This window comes from Lissotriton helveticus, chromosome 5_1 (assembly GCF_964261635.1).
Source record: "Lissotriton helveticus chromosome 5_1, aLisHel1.1, whole genome shotgun sequence".
Lineage (NCBI taxonomy): Eukaryota > Metazoa > Chordata > Amphibia > Caudata > Salamandridae > Lissotriton > Lissotriton helveticus.
In genome coordinates, this window is record NC_136065.1 from 616,216,773 (window position 1) to 616,241,684 (window position 24,912).

Sequence of the window (24,912 nt, forward strand, 5' to 3'; positions counted from 1 at the left end):
GCCACACTTAGGGTATATCTGTCGACTATAGTGACATATTCAAAAGGTGTCACATCTTCAGTACACTGTTGATCAAACGGTTTCTGGAAGAGGTGAAAAATAATAGGCCCTCCAAGAGCAGCATCCACACCATTTAGAAAACTTAAATCTGGTACTCACTCAGTTAATTAAAACACCCTATAAATCTATGCACAAGGCAGAACTCAAATGCTTATGACTGCTTTCCTCATAGCCATCACATCCTTACAGAGAGTGAGCGAGTTGCAAGCCCTCACCAAGCAAGAGATTTATGTAGAAATAAACAAGTAATGAATGCTGAAAATGGCTGATGCAAAATTTCTGCACAAAGTGATCTCACACTTTCATATTAATCAGCCTATATAGCTACCAACTTTTTTCTCCAAAAAACGGAAACACAAGCAGAAAGGACACTTTGCACATTGAATGTTAGAAGAGCAGTTATGTACGACTTATAAGCAACAAAGCAATACAGAAAGGAGACCCTTTCCCCATCTCCTTTGAAGCAGCTAGCAAAGGTTCAACTGTAACCAAGGGAACTATTGCCAGAGAGAAAATCCAAACAATATAAATATGCTACATGAAAGCATGAGTAGCTTTGCAAGAAAAATCTAGAGCACACTTAATGGAAGAAAGGAGAGATAGTGGCCTTCACTGTTAGCGTATTGGTTGATGACATTTTTTAAGGCAGACACATGGGTATGTGCACATACGTTCACCAAGCTCTACTATGTGAAAATTCAAGCTAACGAGGAAGTGCAAGTCAGACAGCAAGTATCTAAACATGTATTTGCAAACGCACTCATTTCAACACAACCTCCTGTAGGAAGAGAACACATCCACAAAATCTTTGCAGAGCATGTGGATCGAGAATAAAATCATGCAGTTAAATTAAATGGTTACTTACCTGTAGGTATAGTTTTGCTGCTTGAAATAATTTTCTGTATTCACATTGGACCCTCCCAACTTCCTGAGAAATGAGCTGATTTGTAAAATAAATGGAGAGTGCCTGCCGAATATCCGGGAAGCCAAACAACACTAGCAAGTCTCAAGGGGGGGGAAATCATCTGAAGATGGCGAGCACTTGCAGAGGCTTATGTCCGTACATCTGACCTTTTTAAAGATGGACATGGCAACAAGGGGTGGTTGGCCTAAGCGATGCCCACATGCAAAAAGAGCAACAAGAGAGAGAGAAGATGGACTATTTGCGACCCAACCACTAGGCGGCAGACAGATGCACAGCATGTGAATCCAGAAAATTCTTCAAGTTGCAAAACATACCTACTGGTAAATAACCATTGTGTTAGCAAATATTGCAAACCAAAAGACTGTGAAATATTGTACAAGGGCAAAGTCTTCAACTGCTCGTAAAGATGTCCGGTAAGGCATATATTAATGTGTTTATAGCGCGCAAATGCCATTGGCGACTTGGCGCTGAGTCTACACGTAGAATAAAAGCTGATCAAGAAGCAGCCATTTGAACCGGATGTCTTAAAGCTGATTGAATGTTTGAGAGAATAACCAAGTTTTAAGATGTTTCCTAAAACGATATAAGCTAGGTTGACCTTTAAGCCGGTAAGGCAGATTGTTCCAGAGTTGTGCTGTAGTATGGATGAAGCTCCTGCCACCCCACTTTTTTTCTTCTGACTTTTGGTACATTAACAGCATTAGAATTAGCAGAGTACAAGTTTTCTTCTAGGGGAGTACCAAGAGAACTTTCTCTCAAGTATGCTGGCCCGTCACCTTGTGTGCCTAGCATAAGGCTTTAAAATCACTCTTTTTCTGACCGGGAGCCAGTGAAGCTCTGATAAAGCCTTAGAGACTGGCTTAAACATAGGATTTTTTTCAATAAGCAAGCTGCCGCATTCTATAGACATTTAAGTTTCTTTAAAGGGCATTGATGAATGCCTAATTATAGCGCATTACAGTAGTCCAATGTAGACAAAACTAAGGCAATAACCACTGATATTTGAAGATCATAAGGAATGAATGGAAGAACTTTCCTTAAGGTGCGCAACGTGAAAATGCAGACAGATGCAAGTTTGTTGATTTGAGCATCAAAAGTCAAGCTAGAGTCTAATATTATTCCTAAGTTCCTAAAAAAGGCTTCCGGGTTTGGAGGTGCACCAGGTGATTTTGGCCACACGGTTTGATCCCAAACAACCTTGTCCTTACCAAATAAGAGGACCTCAGTTTTGTCTGAATTCAGCATAAGGCTATTTATTATTGTTCATCCATCCCTCAATTGCGCCTAAGCAGTTATTGAAACGAGTTTCAGTGTTGTCAATCTCATTGAAGGTGGACACCACGATTTGTGTAATCTGCGAAGGCTACTGAAGTAAAACCAAATGAGCTAATCAGTCTTGTCAAGGGAGCCACGTAGACATTAAACAATGTTGGATTCAGCCATGGACCCTGAGGAGTGCCGCAAGTTAGGGAAAATGACTTAGAAACCAGGTTCTCTAGGGCGACTGATTGCTCTCTATCAGCGAGGAAAGAGTTAAACAGTTCTAGGGCAACGCCTCGATACCTAGATCTGTCAAGCCCTCTATCATAATCTCATGATTCACGGTATCGAAGGCCCCTGATAGATCTAACAGGATTATTGCCGCCTTCCCACCATTGTCTAAAATAGCTCTGTGGCTACAACCAGAGCTTATTTGGTGCCATGATTAGGTCTAAATCTAAATGGCGCTGGGTCTAGGATTTCATTCTCCTCCAAAAATTTGGAAAGTGTAATGATTTTTTCAGTAGAGGAAGGATGGCAGCCTTTTTAACTCCGTAGGGAAGAAGCAGGAGTCCATAATTGTTTGTGAGGGGGGAAGCAACAGTCTCTGCAATATCTAGAATTATTTTTGGGGGACAGATTCGAAGGAGGCTCATTACATAATTTTTTATGTTTGTGAGATTTTTGTAGCATGAACTCGACCCGAAGGTATCAGAGCACTTTAGTTGAGCACCTGTTGCGTTGTTACAGAAGGACACATTAATTTTGTTATGCATGGGGAGATTAAATGATTTGCCCAGAATCACAGGATGTTGAACGTCCCTTTTGAGATTCAAACCTAGTTCCCCAGCTTCGAGGCCGACCCCTGTAGCCGTTAGGCCAATAAGATCAATTGCTCTTTCTTTTGTGATGGGGGGGGGGGGACTTGCAAAAGATGTTTTTATCATTAGATACCTCATAAGGTCTCAAGGCCGGGGCTAAGGCCCTGTTCTCATGATTGAATTTGTCGTGACAAGTCTCTTCTTTATTTTTAAAGTGTTCAGCTAGCTTGTCACAAAAAAATTGAGATGGAGGTTCTGTAGGGTTTGAAGATAATCTAGAAAGAAGCTGAACTTTTTAAAAAAGTTCTCGTGTAGAATTCTTTGGAAAAAAAGTTTGAGAAGTATTTAGATGTTTTAATTACAAGCTCTTTTTATAGTCCTGACTGTATTGACTGTATCTGATCTTTTCTTCCGTCAGATAGTTTTTTCCATACTTTCTCCTGCCTTCTGTGTTTTTGCTTTAATTCCTTAACCTGTAAAGAAATACAGGGAGCTGAAGGCCTACCTCTATAATGTTTAATGATTTTACATGGGGCCAGTTTAGTGACTGGAGTCCCTATCCAGAGTATTTGCAAACAGTTTTTTCTGAATCTTTCATAATTATCGGCTTTGATTTATCGAAGTTGTTTGTCAAGTCTGCTTTATTAATTCTATTCCAGGCTTGAACTTTCTTACTTTTGACCTTCCCATTGTTGAGAGGCGTCACTAGGCCTTATGGTAAGTTGAAATTGACGACTTTATGATCTAACCATATAATAGGTAGGGGGTTGTTAACCTTTAAGTCCAAACTATTAGAGAACACGTCATCAAGGGTGTGTGCTGTGACATGTTTGGTGGTGTTTACCATCTTAGTCGGACTGAAGCCCTTTAAAATATCAATATGTTGATCAGGTTACTTGTCACTGCTGTTTTCTAGAAGAAAGTTAAAATCGCCTAAAGTAAAATTGGAATATTGTATACATGATTCTAGAACGTCTCTGATATCCTCGAGAGATTTTGCATTCGGTCAGGTGGCCTGTAAATCAGTAGTCCATAAAAGTTGGTATTATAGGATAGTTTGCAGCTGAATGACATTGCTTCACTATTGGTAACTGTTAAGGGCTCGCATATTACTATAAGGTGGTCCCAATGGAGTACTGCCAAACCTCCCACACTCTTACCTGGTCGGTCTATCCTTGTGATAGCAAATCGAGTGGGTAAGACATCAACTAGATCAGGGTCTGAGGTTTCGTTAGCCCATATTTCTATCAAGAATGCTAAGTCAGGGTTATAGATTTCTAAATGATTGAAGAATTCCATGATATGTTTAATAAGAGAACGTGTATTTATCAATGTACATGTCAATCTAGGTATATCAACAATTTGAGCCTGGGTATTGGAAAAGCCATTCAGTTTCTTTCGGGGAAAGTTTGTTCCCTTTTATAAACAAAGTTGCAATGGGTACTGTTTAACTTGTCTGGGACCGGATTCATGTTAAAAGTGTTACAAAACTGACGCTTACCCTTATTAAGCTGCAGGAGCTGCTCTCTGAAGTACATTTGGGGTCGCAATTGGCCTGGGGTTCTGGCACGGTCTTGGCGTTGGCGGGCGGAGACAAGCTCGCCGTTGGAGTATGGCCGCTGCGCGTCTGCGTCCCCAGGCTCCTCACATAACGAGCAAGAACTAGACTGCCGACCCAAAATGGTGTCGCTCTCTATTACTTCTAGCACTAAACATGGCCAAAAAGTGTGAGTGCGCCCACAATCCCAAAAATCAACTACCGGCATCTAACATGTAGTGCAAAACAGCAAGGTATGTTAAAAACTGTAAAAATAAAAACTATTTAAAAAGCAATGCTGGCAGAGTAGAGGCCTACATTTAAGGGGCTGTTTTCGTTGTGAGTGAGATGCTGGTTAAATCTCTGTTTCCAATATTCTGTCTTAATCATTGCACTGGGTATCATTTTTTTTCTTGGTTATTTCATCTGGAGGATGGGCTTTTGTCAACGAAAGGGCAAAACGTAATTTGGTCATTCTCCAAAAAGTTCTGTATGCTGTATGTATCCAGTCTAGTCTCGTCTTCGTAATTTACGCAATAACCTCATCTGGCTGTGAAAACGAAGGATTCCCATCACCACTTGTATGTATATGTATATGTGTGTGTGTATATATATATCAATCAAACACCCCGTTTGTGTCCATGCTTGCGAACGACAGAGAAACGGACACTTGCTTGTTTCCTCTTTGAAGCAGGTATTTGTTTATTTAATTAATTTTCCATGAACTGCCATGTGCTGTATCCAGACGCGTTTCGGCGAACGCAGTCGCCTTGCTCACTGGAAATAAAGTGCTCAGTGACCCAACATTTTTTTATATACAAAATTCAAACACGCAAACCACCAATCTTTTGCAAGGGAGGTCGCATGGTTCAAACAATGTAATGGAAGAAAGACTTTTACAACCATCTACGTGTCGAAATAAACACTGGTAGGGGCCACATGTATATTTTCAAAGCGTAATAAAAAGAATATCTGTGCAAATACAGATACATTAGAACCCAACATTTTGTCTATTATGCATATCATTTTGTTCACCAGAATGATCATCATTTTGCTATATGAAAGACCAAATTTGTATGAGATCAAATTCAACAAGATAAAATCATAAATTCCTGCATAATGCACAATTGATTATAACACAGATTTGACTCATCATAATTATCCAAATCATAATCACTGATGACGTTTGGTATATTTGCACACGATTCACATATGTCAAAAATTCATAAAGTATCCCTACCATATAAAGGTTGTGACCTTCCAAAGTGCAAGTGCAAAAAGTGCATGTGAAATCAGTGCAATAGGTAAAATTATAGTTAATGATTTGGTATAACAACAATATCACACATTTTTCAGCCCTGTGTTGATCAATCATGATCTCGGACAATCCTTACTTTGTCCAAAACTAACCCAGCCGGGTATAGTATCACAGGGTTGAGTAGTTGGGGCGGGAGAAGGGCACAGAAGAGAAATTATGCCCAAATTTCAGAATTTCATTAAATAAATATATATATAATATATGTGTGTGTGTGTGTGTGTGTGTGTATATATATATATATATATATAATTTTTGATGTTGTTGCGGAGTCGACACTTAGATGTGGAGTAGATGCATGCACGGTGCATTCTCCTTCCTGCTTTCCTAAATTGAAGCTAAAGTTTGTAGTCTCCTCTTCTGTCTCCTCTGCTTTGGGGTTCATGCATATTTGCAGAGACTTGAAGATTACAAATCGCCCCTTTGGAAGCCATGAGTGGTTTCCTGGCTGACTTTCAGCGCGGAGACGGCCCGCTGCCGATGAGCCCTGCTTGCACAAGTAGGCGTTATTGCACTCAGTGGAAATCACTCTGTTGCTTCGCGGCAGAAAGGGAAGATTGAGCTAGCCTAGAAAGACATGAAGTTCATAGGAAAAATACTTCAAAGTTGTAACAATCCCCCTGTGTGGCATAGCTCTGCGTATACAGTGTCTCTCAGCCAACATGCACGATGGCACTTATGCGTCTGCGTGGGATAGAAGGTATTGCAGGAGGTCAAGAGGTACAAGCAGAGGAGGTGGAAGGAGTAAAGTCTTTGAAACTGATGTTAATGATGTAAACTAAACTATATATAGACTTTGGTGCCAACATTTTACAAGCTTCAAGCTAAATAAACAGAAGATCCAACTGTTTTGGACCAAAAAATGTCAGGCAATTCAAGATGATTACCAGGCTGGGTTTACTTTGCTAACCCTTTTCGTACCTTCTACTAGTTGCAGAGTCATCTTCTATTTTTTTATTTTATTTCATTTTTAGAGTTTTCTATAGCGCGGAAAAGACCCAGGGTGGGGTATCAGAGCGCTTTACAATGAGGGCAAAGATAAGGCTACTTATATGGAAAGCGACTACGAAGTTTTATGTTGCTGTGAAGTTGTATTGCTTTAAGCCTTTTATGAATTTACATGCTCAGTTTATGAAATACTTACAGCACGTTCTTCGTATTCATTTCACAGCGTTGTTTTAGGTTAAATCAGTGAAAAAGCACTAGAAAAAATACTTCAAGTTGAATTTAGAACTATTAAGTGTTGTAATTTTATGCTCTACGTGATATCGTCTGCAAAGAACTTTTGAGATAGATCATTTCAGCACCATGATTTAATTTGGTGTGGAAATGGGAAGTAGCTAAAACCTTCAGCTCCATCTCTTACAAAACCAGACTGGAAATTAAACAGTTATGTATCTCGGTGACCATATTTACGCGGTTAATTTTATTGATGACATCCATGAAGAAACACACTCAGATGGGCGTGCCAATGCAACTTTTTATTAATTGGCTTATTTATTAATTGGCCCATTTATTTCCAAAACGTACTTAAAAAGAAAATAAATTAAAAATATAGGCAGACAAGCACCGGCAACATTTTTAGACTGGCGTTGTGGAGCCTACACTCTAAAGTTTCTGCTCATACATTAAGTATATTGAAGCAAGTACCTTGTAGGAGAAACCCAGGTTACACTTTCTTATGTGGAAGGCTCATCCACGTTTGAAAGAAGACAGAAACATCGCCCCAGTGTGTAGAAGGTTTGGTAGTCCGTGCATACGACTTTGAAGTTGATGCATTGCTTCACCGAGCACCAGTGTAGCGACTGGTGAGCAGAGGTTGACATGATCAGATTTCCTTAAACTGTGCACCAGGATGATGGCCGGGTTGTAAAGCCTCTGTAGATGTACTGTTGAAATATGCACAAACTCCCAGATAGTGCTGCAATAAACAAGCATTCATAGCACACAGGCTCCCACCACAGAACTGTGAGGATTTCAGGGCAAAAAGGTAAGACCTCAGGAAGAAGTTTAAGCTTTAAGGCAACCACCTTTTTTGCTCAAGGTCTTCAAAGGTTTGCTCAGAATTTTTACTCCATAGAATGTACAGAACACATGCCATTGTTTACTTCACTGAATTCATTTTTTTGAGGAGGATTCAGAGAGATCTCTAGCTATTATTGCCCTTGCACATAAAATTGGATTAAACCTCTTGTGTCTTCATCTTTCCTTCTTTGGGATACTGCACACTGGCCTGTCGTACCCACCTACATTTCTAGGGAGGATAGGAAAATCGCACAGCAAAAAAAAGCTGTGCTAATATCTAGAAACAGTACTAGATTTTACTATCCACTTACTTCCGTTGCTATATACAAATGAAGTTGTGTGTGATGGTCGAATCAGTCTGGTCTTCAGTTCATTTTGAAAAGCCTTTTGCAACATCTGTAAAGAAATGACTTCAAAGAGTATGCTGAACATTTTAGACGTGGTACATGATTTTTGCCAAAAAAGTAACAAAAATCCAGCACTGAAGCTCCTTTTGAGACCTGTAAATGTACTTATTTAGCCTGAGATCTTTAGTTTACAAAATGTGGAGAACAAGCGTGGGCATGGCCAATGCGTCTTGCACATGAAAACTTTTCACTTTGCCATTGCCTGTTTTCCCTCCTACATGGCCAACATTCATATGCATGCTGGATTGCACTATTTTTTTAAATTATAAGAATAAAAATTGTACGATGGTCCCTCGGAATGTGCATGTGCCAGCTATCGTGAAATATATTTTCTTTGCTGTTAGAAAAATAATTCAAAGTTGACTGCCTTGCAAATGATTGTATGGCAGTCATCTTCAATTTTTTTTTTTTTACTTTATTCTGATTTACCATTCCTGTAGGGTGGATGGCCATGTCAGAACAGTAAAATAAAGTATGCACGAGATGTCGAACAAATGTGTGCAAGAGAGAAGTCTCTTTGCAGTATGCGTCTGTCAAGCCTTAGCAAAAAGGAAAAATATTAAAAAGGAAAAATATTAATTAACGAATAAAAAAAATAACACCAGGGGGGGTCAGAGAATGGAGTGAGGAAAGTGATGCACTCCTATGAACTGCTGAAAGGAAAAAAAGTCACTTCTCCAGTGGAAGTCATTCAGTTAAAAATGCTCTAAAGAAGAAATGCCAAAGGGGTGGGACTAACACAGCAATAGCGGGAAGCCATTAAATAAGGAGCAGGAAACCAAAGCGACGGACTCGACTGAGTAATACATGTTTTAGTTTCCATAGTTTTTAAGAAAGGTTTAGCCAAATCCCAGACCCCTCCTTTCAGTTAGTGTACATATAATCAATAGATTATTTATATCTCTATTAAATAAGCCTCAGTGAGACGCCAAAGGTGACAGTGATACAATCAGTGGTCTTACATTTGGATCATGAAATATAAAGGTATTCGCTAATCCTATCAAGACGCAGAACGTTATTTCATAGCTCCCCCTAGTCAGCTTCAATGTTGCTGTATCACGTGAACTAGAAAAACGGTGTGTCAAACTTGATTTACAGTTCTAAACCTCGAAGTAATGGCATTTGGTTTTGAAGATTGGTCCAAATTCCACTTTGACTTCTTGTTCGGAGGTTTCAACTTGTAGTGCAACCAAGAAATCCTTCAAAATGACCACTTCATTTGTTTGCAGCTGCTGATTGCGTGTTCTAAAGTTATGAACACTAGACGCCCATTCTCGTGTGAGGAGGCATCAGTTTTGTTAAATGCTGCTAAGATCAAAAACTTCTTCTTGCCTCTTGACAAATTAGTAGACGTGGATTATTGTAGCTCAGATAGCTTCTCAAGATGTAACCAGCCTCCGCTACAAGAAATATATGATCCCAAAGTTTGTGTCACTTTGAATGGTGTGTGACATGTCACATTGACCCTCTCAAGTTCTGGCAACGGCTAATCGTCATCTTTTAGGATGTCACTGTCACAGGCAATGATAATAATAAAGACGTGGAAGTGTCCTCACCCTTTTTGTGACTGACTGGATTAAAGGAAGGTGTACCCCCTACGCATAAGCTGGACCACCCAATAATCTGTCATGATCTTCTACCAATTGCTGTTGATGTGGGAGACCCTGCCTTTACCAGAAGCTGTACTGTTGGAAGGAGAAGAAACCAAAGCAGTTTTGAGGTGGCAAATCCAGCGGAAAATATGTGAACCAGCGACTAGTGCTGCTTTTGGCATCCCCTAGGTCCACTTTTCTCATCAACAGCTGGTAGAACTGCTAAAGCAGGCTTCTCCAACGCATGGCTTGTGAACTACTGTTAGCTCTCCAGGTACCGGTAAGTAGCTCTCCTGTGTACATTAGAAGCCCTGGCTTGGCTGAAATAATGTGGGTATACCTAAATTAAAACATTTACCCAAGACGAAAATGTGTATGTTTTTAGAACCCATAAGCTGATGTCTGTAAAGAAGAGTTGAATTTCTCAAAAATGTGAAGCTATGTTTGAGTGAAAAGTTATGTGGCATCGGAGAGACTTATTACTAACATTATTACCTTGGTGCACGGGCTTTGTAGCTGTGGCTGTTACATGTTACCTGTGTAAATGCATTCAAACTGGCAAATCTGTTTTTTTTTTGTTTTTTTACATTAATGCGGACAACTCTGCCTGATGCTCTGATGTGATTACCGCTGCTAAACCTACAGAGTAGCCACTAACGTAATCTCGTCTATTTGGGTCGCTATTACTACATGAATATTAGTAGCTTAGGATAATTTTCATTGAACATAAGTAGCTTTTATTATAGAAAAGGTTTAAGGGCCCCGTGCTAAAGGGACTGCACGGCTGGGGACATTGTCACTTTTCTGAGGGTTGTCCCCTCAAGAACTCCTGGAATCATTGGTAAGGTTTCTGAAAGTGTTTTTCTGTTGAGTCTGTGACATAAATGTTTTTAAAACAAACCTCAGAGAATTTGACCTTCTCTTTTAAAGTCTGTCTCGCCGTTACAGGGCATGTCAATTTGACCCACCTGAACATCTCACTGATGCCTGTTGAGCTCATCCAGGTGTGCCTTCTTAGAAGGTCATCATTAGCCATTAATTGAGTCTTTGTGTCCGCTCGATCCAGGCTACATGTTTCACTTTCTTTGAAGCCATCCAACATATCACTCAACAAATCAGAGAAAGGCTTCTCATTGTGGTCACGAAGGTTAACCACAGCTGTCCTTAACAATACCCTCAAAACCTGGACATAGCATCCAAGAAGATGTGTAATTTAGGTAGTACGCAAAGCAAGGCAGCCTGAAGCAAAAACGTTTCAGTCCATGGAGTCAGTTCTTTGGACTCATGGTCTGAAGAAGCAGTAGGAAAGAGGTTTTGGTTCAACTTAGCTGATATTTCTGTACCACCAAGCTTTCTGGGGAACGATACATGGACAAGGTTTGACGCGCCTTTGGGATTGACCCAGAGAAATTTGTCCCCAAGGTATCCGTCATGTACTGCAAAAGGCCACGTCATGAGACGTGTCACTGGACAAGGCTTGGCATGATGGATCAAACAAGATGATGGGGGAAACATTGAACGCTGACAGTTTACTCGAGGAGTAAGAAGGTTTCTCCTTCCTGTTGTCTGTTGTTTTAACAGGCTGACACTTTGGGTGGGTCGCTTTCTGTCACAAGGCTTTCCCGAAGGAGAAGAGTGAGACCTTTTTAGAGTATTTTTATCAAGTTGTTGCCAAACGTAGCTTGATCTCCTGCCCCATGATGGCCTGTGGATGCATGGGCATGCATTGGCTGAGGCTTGATGGGTCGTGGTTGTTCCATAGACACCATGTGCAGATTTATCAAGGATCTAACAAAGACATCTTTCTACAACACTTTTGACCGAGTTTGGATCCTAAGATTTTATAAGGTGAAGTTTGGATTCCGAGACTTTAGAAGGTGACGTGTGACATAGTCTGTCAAAAAGACAGAGGAGTATATATTATAGACATGGAAGAAAAGCAATGGGCCTGTATTGGAAAGATATAGAACAAGCATTGGTCAATGAAAGAAAATGTGCTGCAGCCAATCAAACTGGAGGAAAAGTAAGTGGCCCGCACAGGAACCAATGAAGTCCAGAAAAGAGATGGGGCGAGATGCAAAACCTTTGCAGGCCATACCTAAAAAAACAAGTCCAATCCCCTTTAAAAGTAAGCCCAAGCCAAGCAAATATCCTAATAGAATAGAAAAAGCCCAAATGACGGTGGAGATCGAAAACTGCAAAAAGCCTCATTACAGAAAAACAAGCAACAGAGCAGGAGCCACAGCGGAGGAGGCAGCAGTAAAAAAGGCAACAGTAACACAACTGTGGCCTTAAGAGGAGGTGGGAGGACGAATGTTATATTTGAATGTAAGCAGCTAAAGCGCTGAAGCTGAACACACTCAAACAGTAACAGCAGGAAACCAAGAAAAAAGAATCCCCCAAAGAACAAATAAAGAACTAGAGCAAAATGAGACAATACTAAGTCCCTGCTCTGTGGGAGGAACAGAAGAGAGAAAGGAGTGACAAAGAGTTAGAATGGACTACTAGTAAGCAAGGATTTTCAAAGGACACTGACATAGATATGTTAAAAGCAATGACAAGAAATGGGATGGACTTGAAGTCCACTGACTGATTACAGCAGATCTCGAAGAGACAGTGCATGCACTGTCTAGCCCAACCTTCAAATCAGGAACTGATAGGACCTGGTGAATGACTAAACGTTTTCTCTGATACATATGTAGATGGAGCAGGAATCAACTCCTTCTTTGGGATGAAGAAGCTCCAGTGAATTAAAACCAAACTCCAGTACTGTAGCGGTCACTAGCATCTCTGCTATGAGAGTTCAGCGTTCTATGAAAAGCCTGAATGTGATATCCGAAAACATTCTCTAAGCAGGAATTTAATCTTGTTGATTCACTGGTTTTCGAGTCATACCGGAACTGAAAGGTATGTGTGAAGATGCATCTTCTCTTTGTGAGGTTCTGGGGAGCACCTGGGCTCACATTAATGCCTCAGATGTTAGAAAAAGCAATATTGAACTTACATGGTGCAATACGTGTGAATTACTGATCTAGTGAAAGACGTAAAAATTCTAGAAGAGGATAGAATCTGTAGGAGTGAAAAAATACAAATTAATTTATACCAAAACATATTGATGGAGAGTGAACTTTGCAGACAAGCTTCCGTTGTTTTTGGTAGCCAAATAAAAATGCAGCTGTCAGTCGCCCATAAAACAACCATATAACGGATACGAAAACGCACACAATCAGGAGTCCTAAACCAAATCTTTAAAAATCAATTGTTTTGGCACGTGGTCCTAAGATGCTGAATAGTGATCTAGGCGGCATAATGATGGCACAGCTGGTAGTCCCTGAATTCACACACAAAAGGTGTATTTGAAAATCCCATAACCACAGACATTGGTTGAGATCCAGGCAACTGCTCAACTACTCCTCATCAGGAACGTAGTCAAAGGCTAAGCTTGAAAATGACAAATTCGCAGACAGTAAAACATGCATGCATGGAGATGGCACTTCATGCAAAAGCACTCATTCTTAACTGAATAGCGGAAGCAGGGACCTAAATCACCTATTCATCCTTCAGAAGGCGCTGGGTCCTTTTGGGAGCATAACGGAAGTGGGAGCAAATTACGATTCTCCAGTATTAGGGGTGTCTTTCATAGATTCACATGCCTGAATCATTCCCCGTCGTCGGAGTGGGAGTCCCACGGTATATAAAAAAGCAATAATATGCTATAAATACATAGTAAATACCAATAAAAAACAAACCAGGAAGTAAAGTAGCCAAGCTACAGAAGAAAAAACTTCCACATTAGTGACTATCTCTGTCATTTTGTGTAGCCCAAACTGCAGCCAATCAGGCGACAGCACCCACCAGAAGGTTCCCCCCAGAGGCTCAGGCTGTCAGATTTTTTACCGCACGTCGTGTGCAGGGAGTCTCCCTGAGCTCTGCTCAGTTTCTTAATTTATATTATATATATCTATTAAATTTTGTGATATTTTCTCCCACAAAATCTATTTGTTGACCCTGTGTCAATGGTGTAAAGCTGGGATCGTTTCCATGGATTATTTTGTCTGCCTGTTGCTACATGGTAGGATAGAAGGGGATGTTCTTGTGTTTTGCCTACCCCCCTTCTGATGTGGGAGGATTTTCGATGTTTATATGGCGCCTTTCTGCGCAGTATGTTTTTGGGCTTTACTTCACCAGATGAGGTTCCTTCAAAGGTAAGGGTCTTTGACCTGCTACGAGTCTGCCTCCCACATCTACGCCCACGAGATTTACTCTCAGGCGTTTAGACTCGTTCTGTGCATTTTTCTTCTGAGGAGGTGCCAGCTGGTTCACTGCACGCTCTTGGTATTCTACGACGGCAATCTCTGCTGTCACTAGTGATCTACGGTGTCACAGGGCTACAGGATCCTGTTGACAGAGCCCTCAAATGCACTGGTTGTAAGTCGCAGGAAGCTGCGCAGCCGACAAGGAGCTTCGTTGACCAAGAGCCTTTTCACAAAATGCAAATTTGCCTCGTCAATGTTGAGCTCGACGACGAGTTTTGCCGCGTCGACGACGGGCAACGTCGACGGTGAAGATGGCATCGTCGACGGGAACCTTTTGTCCACGACGAGGGGGCTGCGTCGACGACGAGCCTCGTCGACGACGAGGAAGCTCCGTCGACGGCGAGCCGCGTTGAGGGCGAGCCTCGTCGACGGTGAGGGGTGTCCCTCGTCGACGCTGAAGTACAGTTGTCGACGGTGAGGAGCCTCGTCGACGGCGAGAGGCCTCGTCGACGGTGGGTAACCTCGTCGACGGTGCAGGGTGTCCGTCGTCGACGCTGAAGAAGAATCGTCGACGGTGGGGAGCCTGGTCGACGGTGAGGGGCCTCGTCGACGGAGGAGTGCCTCGTCGACGGTGAGGAGCCTCGTCGACGGAGGGGTGCCTCGTCGACGGAGGGGTGCCTCGTCGACGGTGAGGAGCCTCGTCGACGGAGGGGTACCTCGTTGACGGAGGGGTGCCTCGTCGACGGTGAGGAGCCTCGTCGACGGAGGGGTACCTCGTCGACGGTGAGTTGAGGTGCCTCATCGACGGTGCAGTGTGTCCCTCGTCGACGCTGAAGAGCAGTCATCGACGGTGAGGAACATCGTCGGCGTTTGAGAGCCTATTCAGCTGACATCGTCAACTGCAAGCTTGGGCGACGGTTGACTCATTAGCAGTGGGCCACTGACAGTGGCCCTTCTGACATGTGATCCATCGACGCTTGTCCATTGGCAGTGGACCTGGCATCTCTACGCTACCAACAGTGGACCTATAAACAGTGCAGTTGGGGCCATTAACAGTGGGCACATTGGCAGTTGCCACGCAGGCTTTAGGTCCGTACACAGTTGGCACATTGACGACAGTTCTCTTAATCACTAGCAGGCTCGTCGACAACTTTCAAAGTTGACACACTACTCGATTCATCAATCATCCTCAGTGATGGTGAGTTTTCTTGTGGAATGTTGGCCAAGTTAAGGATCATTTTTCGTTGCCAACAAGAAGTACGTCTACGGAGGACTTGTAGACTGACAGCGTCAGCAGTCACCTCCACAGTAGTTTAAGTCTGCAACAGTTTTCCTCTGCGGACACTGAGGGTCACATTTTCTTGTTGACCTCTCTGATGCTGGACCCAGTCCATGGTCCGGTTAGTCGACGCTTCGTCCAGTTGGGCTTATTACAGTGTTACTTTGCCCTACTTATTAGTCGTAGCCACTTTTCAGCAAGTTACGGGATCTTGCATGATTCTTTATTCTTCTATCCCCCGGCGGATGTCGACGGATATACCCTCCTCATGTAAGGAACGGTGACGCGCTTTCATCAAGCCCTTATCACCAGGATAGAGGCGGACGGTTTCTTTCTCTTTCAATATTGTATTGACAGAGATTTTAAGCTATGCTTAAGCCAAAAGATTGGCGCTGGTGACTCTCGGGCAATCTTTTAGCTCTCTGGACAGGATCAATTTTAACAGGGGGGCACAGAATGTGCGTATCCTTGAATACCCCTACACTGGCGATTCTAGAATTTTTATTTTAACAAAAAGGATGGACAACAGATAATCATCAACATAACACCGTGCAGTGTACATTACAGCTCCAAGTTTTTCAGTATTGTGTTGCGGAGTTAAGGTTGGAAGAACCCTTAGTTCCTCGCCCACAAGTCCATACGGAGATAATGGCCGTACCTTTTTATAGTTGTTACTTCTGGGCCATCATATTGACCAGACAATACCGCGCCTTCGATTCTCCACAGTACGGGGATTAACTCTTTCGGGGTGCCCGAGGACAGTTTTCGCATTTTAATCCAAAAAGTTCCACCCAGTACCTGATATGCTACTGTATGATTCGACTCTAAATCGTATACAGGAAGTCTTTTTTCCAGGACACTACGACTTACTTTAAATCCCATCATGACTCCATTCCAAGTGGGATAAGGGGGCATATCTCTAAGATTTCATTTGGTCACCACTGCGATTTATCTATGGAAAATTCTAAGTGTGATGTCAAAAGAGCATGCTTTAGCATTTGGCAATTTCCTGTATGCTACGCCTTCATGGTGATCGCATTCAGCTCATCTGCGCGAGTCATTTACAAATTCACTTATGGATACATCAGGGACCGTCGGAGTGGTTCTGAATCTAATAAGGAGTTAGGTTTTTTCCTCTCAGATCCTCTTCAACTAGCTGGTCAGATATGTAGCGCCGGATTTTTGTCATCTCTGCGCAAACATTCTTCAAAGGTTGTACCTCATGCAAGTTTTTCAAATATTACTGCCAGGGACCTAACATGTGCACTCGACCTCCAGAGTGTCATGGTTTAGGTAACAATGCTTCCACAGCAAGGGACGTGGTTGATCTATACTCTAAGTTATATCACAGGCCTATCTGTCAGGACTCTCGGTCCACTCCACGTGATTCTTATGTAGATTCTGGCAGCCTATCTGTGTCTGCAATACATACGCATTCATCATTTCTGAGACGGGTTTATTTACAGAGGATCACTCTTCTTAATAAGCAATCCAGTACACCCAGACTTTGTAGTCACTGTTTCAATGCCTGTTTTTTTATCAATATACCATGTCAAGTCCCAATTATTCCTAGTTTCGACACAGGATTTTCTAGGAACAACAGTCCATGCTAATTCAGCAAGGGTGTTTGTCTCTTACGATTGAGAAGCCTGCAGCTCTTTCTTGCTATTCCTTTTGAGTACATTAGTCTATTTCATTACATTCTCCAAATTTCAGCTGCCCATGACCTCCACCTCCTTCCTGTGAGTGTCCTTCTGCACAGGATAACGCTACTACAGCAACTGCATCAACATTGGTTTCACGTCTCTGATTCATTTGGATATCTCATTACAATCCCTCCTCGATGCAAGAGGTTTTTTCTTGGGTGAATCCAAGACAGAAATTTATACACAAGGTGTTTTTCCCCTCAAAAAGGTATCAAATTGCACAATCACCAGGGACACATCCCTCAGGTATTGGGGAGCACTATTTCGGGGCTGAAGGTCTTCGGGAAATGAGCCCTCATATGAGGTTTGGTACATCATCCTGCTGACCGAAGAGCCATCTTCCTTGCCCTCCAATTTTGTTGCGCAATAATTTCAAGGAGACAACTGTATTGTGGCGCATAGACAATACAACTGGTGTACTCTATGTCACTAAACACAAGGGGCTAGATCAGCTTTGTTGCCTCAGGAAGCCGGTGATCTATGTGCATGAGCGATAGAACGCACACAACTTTCTGACGATTCCACGTTCCTGGTACAAGACACAGTCTAACAGGCACTCTCAGCAGGACGACAATTTCCACTCTCGAGTGAGTTTTTCCACTACGGAATGTGGATTCAAATTTCGGCAGTAGGGTGCTTCCAGATCTGGTCTTTTCGCGACCAAGAAGTACAGCACATACTGGTGCTTTTCAAGTTGGCATCACCACAAGAATATACAGGGAAATGCGTTTGTCGTCCAACTGATCTCACTCTGATTCCATTTTCCACCGATACCTTTGGGTCCCAGAGTTCTCCGAAAGAACAAAATGGCGTGGTGTCGAGTGTCCCTCTTCACCCCTCATGGCTTCGCCAAGACTGGTTTACTGAGTTTTCTCCTTTTTCCGGTCGGAGTGCGAATCAATTCGGACGTGTCCACCTCCGAATCTATTTTCTTCCACAGCGGCCAGGTTTCTCACTCGGAACAGCCATCTTTGAGGTCAGTGGCCTAGTCCCTGATTACCTTTGGTTCGCCTATCTCAACATCCCTGCGGTTTGCAAGGGAGTGTTAGCCATAACAGGGACAAGTTCTCCAACGCAAATATTTTTGCGGTATCTGATATTGTTCGGCTAGAATTCATCCTTTTACTCTTAATAGACAGGATCTTCCAGTTTGTTCTCATTTAGCTGTCAAGTTCAGGATTGCCTCATGCAATTCTACTAGTGCCTTAACTGGCAGCGGCTCCAGATGCCGACAAGATGAGATCACATCTTTTTATTCCTCAAAAAATATAACTCAATCCTTCAAGAAAATGTCAGATTATTTTCTCTCCGCCACTTCGCCCTTTACCATCGAGACATCTCAGTGTGGTAATAGGGCAGTTCAGGTGATATCCTTTCAACCTTTCCTCAGTGATGATCTACGATGACTTAGAAAGGTGTCATTTTCTTTTTTTTTTATTGGCTTTAACAGTCCTCTATTAGAGTCAGTTAGGTTCAGATCTTTCGGTTCTTTAGCCTTTTTTCATACAGTTCTCTATAACTCTATGGTGGTTCGAGTTACTCTGGAATTCATACTTACGTGCCTCCGGAATTTCTTTCGGATCGAGCCTGTAAATTCAACTGCATCTTTGCCTCCACCACGATCAACAAAATGGGTTTTTTCCATACACTTGATAATAGAAAAGGTTTCAAATGTTCTGTTTACAAGGGATAGTTCGGTTTTCACAGATCTGCTCACTTTATTACTAAAGTACGATTAGTTAAACCCCAACAGGGTCCGGGCGAACAGTTGCAGTATTGATCTTTTGCTCCGATCAATATTTTGCCATCCACAAGTTGAACAGCTTTGCTAGCAGCCCCTAGAACGCACTCTACCAGGCCAATGTCTTCCTCAACTGCTCTGTTTGATGGAGTTCTTCTCCAGCACCTCGGCAGAGCGGCAGCCTAGGTTAGCAGCCTTGCTTTCTCCAATCACTACTGTTTACGGCAGCCAGTAAGACCGATGTTTCCATGTGTCCAGCAGTTCTATGTAATATTTTCAGCTAAGGTGAGCCTCTGTTCCCACCTCCGTTTTTCCTGCAGTCAGACGCTTCTGCTACCGTTTTCAGAGTGCACATTTTTCACTAGATGCATTTTATCATGCTCCAAGCTATGTTAAGGCATTTTATATATAATTCATATAATGTGCACAGTTTCACAAGCTGGGTTTCTATGGCGTCTGCCTAGCAAGGATGTTTACTGCTATCTACTCTGATTCAGGCATGTGAATCTATGAAAGACACCCCTAATACTGGAGAAGAACAATAGTTACTTACCTGTAATCTGTGGTTCTCCAGTATTGGTGTCTTTCATAGATTCACATGCACCCGCCCACCTCCCCTTCAGAGGCTCTTAGCATACTTTGGTTTACTATCACTCCGTGCGACAAAATCTGACAGCCTGAGCCTCTGGGGGGAACCTTCTGGTGGGTGCTGTCGCCTGATTGGCTGCAGTTTGGGCTACACAAAATGACAGAGATAGTCACTAATGTGGAAGTTTTTTCTTCTGTAGCTTGGCTACTTTACTTCCTGGTTTGTTTTTTATTGGTATTTACTATGTATTTATAGCATATTATTGCTTTTTTATATACCGTGGGACTCCCACTCCGACGACGGGGAATGATTCAGGCATGTGAATCTATGAAAGACACCAATACTGGAGAACCACAGATTACAGGTAAGTAACTATTGTTCATATGCTTGAGGAAATGCAAACTGCTAATGCAGGATTAGGCCAACTAGATCCAAAAACAAGAATCTAGCCATTGTTCCCAGGATTCGCAAAGCAAAAAGCGGAGGCCGTTCTTTCTCAGCTAATGCCTCCAGACTCTGGAACTCTCTTCCTCTGCCCTTACGCTCAGAATCCAACCATCTATCTTTTCGGAGAGCTTTGAAAACATTTCTCTTTCCAAACTGAGTGACACTATTTCGCTGCGACTGTAAGCGCTGGGATGCCTTCGGGTAGCCATGCGCTATATAAATGTGTCTACAATACAATACAATACAATACAATACAATGCAATCTGTTGGGGAAGCTGAAGAGGGTTTAAGTGTGAACAGTATTTCAGTGTGTGAGTTAAGTACATCAAGGCTAGAAGCCAGAGTGCAGTAAGGCCACCCAGCGTTCGATTCAAATACCAAGTACTGGACGTTAAATTTGTAAATACTGAATCACACTAAGGCAATGGTTATTTAACAGTGAAGATGATAGTGTCCATCCTCAACACAGTCGATAAATAAACAGAAAAATGTATGCTTAGTGCTCAATACATTTTGTGTTATATTTTTGTGCATTGCTAAAGTGTTTCATTCACATTAAAAATAGTTTTGTGACATAATTTCTGCATGCATGTCCCTCTACAACTCTTGCAGTACAAGGTCCTGGAAGGTGACAAGTGAGGCGGAATGTCATCATTGTTGTCATCAGAAACCTGGCTCTCTGGACAGTGGGTAGACTCCTGCACACTGCTAAGTTATGGAGCATTGCACATATGGCTATATATTTATACCTTGTAGGGTCATGACTCCTGTGCACCACCACCCTTATGCAGACAGTTGAATCTGCTTTTATGTAGGCCAAAGGTCCTCTCAATAATGCTACTTGTTGGTCTCCAGACGGCGTTGTACTGCCTTTGTCTAGGGGTTCTACGCTGAAAGTAGGGAGTCCTAATCCATTGTCTTTAGGAAAATGCACTGTCACCTGAAGTGTAACAGCTGTGTTATTTTATAAGGAAAAAATGAAAAATAACTTCAAATGTGAGTTACAATTACTGAACCACCAATTGTCTCCAAACTCTCCTCTGAATAGCCGTTCATACAATCCACAGTGTCTAAATATTTAGGAGTCCTGAGTACTCCCAGGGTACTGTGATCAGCCATTTTGCATTACATACAACTTTGTGTCACAGGGTGTGCACATTAAAACTTGTTCAGTCTACACATCTCTGCACTTGTTGGAAATAGGCTACGGCACATAATACGATTTTGATATGTCCCCACTCTGCAGGGGTATTTAAAAATGAGATTTATTCAAGACAACATTGCTTCTAGGAATTTTTTTTAAAACCCTGCATAATCCGCTTTGGGATATCCCCCCTGCACCAGCCACAGTTCATTGATAGATATCAGAAGCTAACAGATGTAGGCTAGACATACCTGAATATGTGTAGGTATTGCTAGACTGCATTGGGTAGGCCTGCTTAATACGGGGTTCAAATCATTCATTAAACTAAGAATGACCTGTTTTGTAAACCTGTGTCTGGCATAAGCCTCCTCATTAGTTTGGTCAAACAAAGTGACCCTCTACTTGAATATCCTTGCTCTCGTCCTCCTCTGTTGACCTCCAAAATCAGCATCTTTCTCACTACAATATAGAGTATAGCCATTGTGAAAGATTGCAAGGCATTTTAGGACCACCTTTATATTTTTCACCATGTTTGTACCTGTCTAAAATCAATGGCCATGGTCCTGTCACTTGGAAAATTCTGTGTTTTACTGAATTTCCTATTTGTGAATGCTTAGTCCATCAAAATGGTGACTATCTATTTGGAAGTCACATTTAGCCATTAGTTATTTGCTAACCCTAAAATAAGAAATCACAATTAATTTGATGCTGTATGCTATTTTAAGAAAAACTACTTGAGCGAGTCTTTGTATATTGTAAAGCACCCTATTTAGTGGTTGGTAACCAGTTTGCAACTGGTTACCGACTCCCAAATCTTTTGTGCATCAGACACTAAGTGCAGCTTCATTCCTTAGGGCCATCACACTGTTGAAGCATTTCTTCTAAAGGAAGGACATAGCACTTTTAAGAAGGTAGACGGGGAAGAATTTGTTGTCAGTGGACCGGAGAGGTGGAGGTCACTAGGAAGCTTACAAGGCATTGAATTATCGCGTCTAAAAGCCATTTGATCAAAGGATTTCGCTCTGACTCCCACCATGGACTGCATAAGAAATATACTATTCTTTATCGCCACATCTATATACCATGTAGATACATAAATATCTTCAAGATACATACAGGTGGAGTTTAGTGTAGTAGATCTGTGTTCAACTACATACTTAGCTTCACGAAATTGTGGCTGCAATATTTTTATTGCACCATATTTTAAACTCAGTATTCTGGTTCTGTTTCTGTTGCACTAAACCAATTTTTTCCTCATGAGCACAGGATCCCTGAACTTTGAACTATATAGTCTGGGAGTGAGTGGCCTGTTTTAATTGACCTGCGGTATAGTCCATAGCTTTAAACAAGTTTCAATGATGGTAAGCTTTGCTCATGTTTGGTTGCTTGGACGAGGTGATACGGCAAGTTGTACAGAAAATGCTTAGTAAAACAACATGGAAAATGCAGTGAGAAAATCTAACTTTATTAACTCCACAAGTTTACGCAAAGCTTTTGCCAAAACTAAAATAGCATTAAAAAACTTTCTGTACGAAAAAATGTGTTGCATTCCGTTTCAATAGAAAACCAACAGTAGACAAATAGCTGCAATAATTAACGTCAAAGTGTTGTATTAACAGGGGATATTGGTGTCACTACTGAAAGCCCGCGGTATAAATAGAACATACAAAATTTGAACTAATCAAAAGCAGAAATATCCTAAAGGCAAAAACAGAGCCGACATGATCGTAAAAATTGTTGGGAAAACATAACCTGGCAAAACAGCAAAAATTGAAATATGAATGACAAATAAAATAATAAAAATTCACCAAGGAAAAATCTGTGTAATAGTTTTATATTGTAAATCAAACAGAAAATCTGATATGCAATATTGAGAAATAAAAAAGTAGGACTGCTATGTTGATTCCGCACCAGGCAACCCCGTAGCAGACTTTCGATCTCTTGCGGTCAATTGCAAAGCAGGTATTTGACCCAGTGAAATATTTTTGCTTTGTAATAAGAAACCTTTATTCAGAAGTGAAACATTTTGACCTGTACCAATCTTAACGCTCTATTCTATTTAGGTTCTTTGGGGCTGGTTAGCCCCATAGAACCTAGATATAAAATCTGTAGGTTGACCAAACTTAAAAGCCAGGGCAGGGTTTACCCTTCCGCAGCTTAAATACAATTTGAAGGTGCTCCAAGTAGTCTCAAGAAATAATATTAACCTTGCTTCACATGAATTGTAAAGGTGAGAGTTTCTGGGGGGTTTTCTCCTCTGAGTGTGAAGATTGTAGGTTCCGATTTTCTTTTTTTAATTTAAATTGCTTTCAACCAGCAAGTGGAATCTGCGACTTACAAATTCAGCACATACATGTTTTAGATCTCAGAAGTACATTACCTAAAGGAGATCCAGATATAATAATATTAATACTTCATTTGATGTTAGAGGTCACTGTTGCTAGGGGTTCAGAACCATATATTGAGATGTATATTAACTCTGTACCCTCAATTCCTACCACCTATATATGTTTTATGTTGATATTAAGGTACATAGTCTTGCTTCCGCTAGCTCCTTCATGAGATTGCAGACCTTCAAGATCAATGTTATGGGATCAATAATCTTAGTCCGGTATTGTGATGTGTGTTCAGGTCTGATGTCCCCCTCCAAGTCCCTCCTCTATTGCACCTCTCTAACTTGCTTATTTTCTTTTTACTTTTCTTTTACAGCAGATGTCCCCACAGGGGGCCTCGGATATGTTTCAAGAACAATTTGCTCGGACACAATGTGGCGAATGTGCCTATATTTTCATAACAATACAACAAATTGTATAACCATTGTTTTACTGTAGGAGTTTCACCCCGATCCCAGGTTATATCCACCCTCAACTTGGCAAACTAGAGAGCTATTGCCATATATCTCCTGAAGATAAGTAGGTCACCGGGATAGACCAACAGTGCTGGTAGTGGAGATTAAGCTGTAGCCATGCCCACCATGCCAGATAAAGTTTCAAACACCTGGCACTAGGGGCAATGCTACTCCTCTTGTGCCCCCCCCCCCCCCCGAAGTGAGCTGCGGGGTAGTAGACATCCATGCTCTCAGGAGACCACTGGGGAAAGGCTCTACAACGAACGGAATGTAAGGGGAAAATGAGTCATAGGGGGAAAGCAGATGATGATTCTGTTAGTTTACAATTTCATCCTGATCCTACTGCAATTAGTCTTCCCCCTGAAACATGCCCACTAGTTGTGGTAATATCTAATGTATCTGGCTTGTCACCAAACACTGTAAAATCCTTTGCACAATAAAAAAAATTGTTATTCACTGGTTGTGTTTGCACACACATCTACTTTACCAGATGGCCTCTGCTATACTCATGATAGTAGGATTGGGTGGGTAGGCTGACTGCCCAAACAATTCCCGGGTGACTGTATAATTGTAAATTTCAGCTCTGCTGACACTGTTCATAAATTGTTCATGAATTGTAAAACTGGGAGTACTTTGTCAACTGGCTTGGTTTTGCTCCAGCTAAATTTTTTGTACCCGCCTACATGTCCAAAATGGATTTCTACTGAAATGCAAGGAATTAGATGGTTTACTTCCAGAATTGGTTCTGGAGTGGTTAAAGATAGGTGCCCATTAGTACAGAAAGAAGGGTGCTCAACCTTGTCTGAGAAGAATTGACTTAAGGGGGTGGATCCCTCATAACCTACTGTGTCTCCATACTTCAAACACCGCAGACAACCTGTTGGCAGAAGGATCAGGCACCACCTGCTCTCCTGGCAAGCTATAACTTCGGACAAGTGGGTGCCTCAAATTGGTCGGTGG

At 41.8% G+C, this 24,912-nt stretch overlaps 1 protein-coding gene across 1 annotated transcript in view; it reads left to right on the top strand.

Annotated features, from left to right (window-relative positions):
- The window catches only part of DNAJC11 (DnaJ heat shock protein family (Hsp40) member C11), a 536,755-nt gene that overhangs the window by 209,067 nt on the left and 302,776 nt on the right, over nucleotides 1–24,912 (top strand). The window lies entirely within an intron of this gene.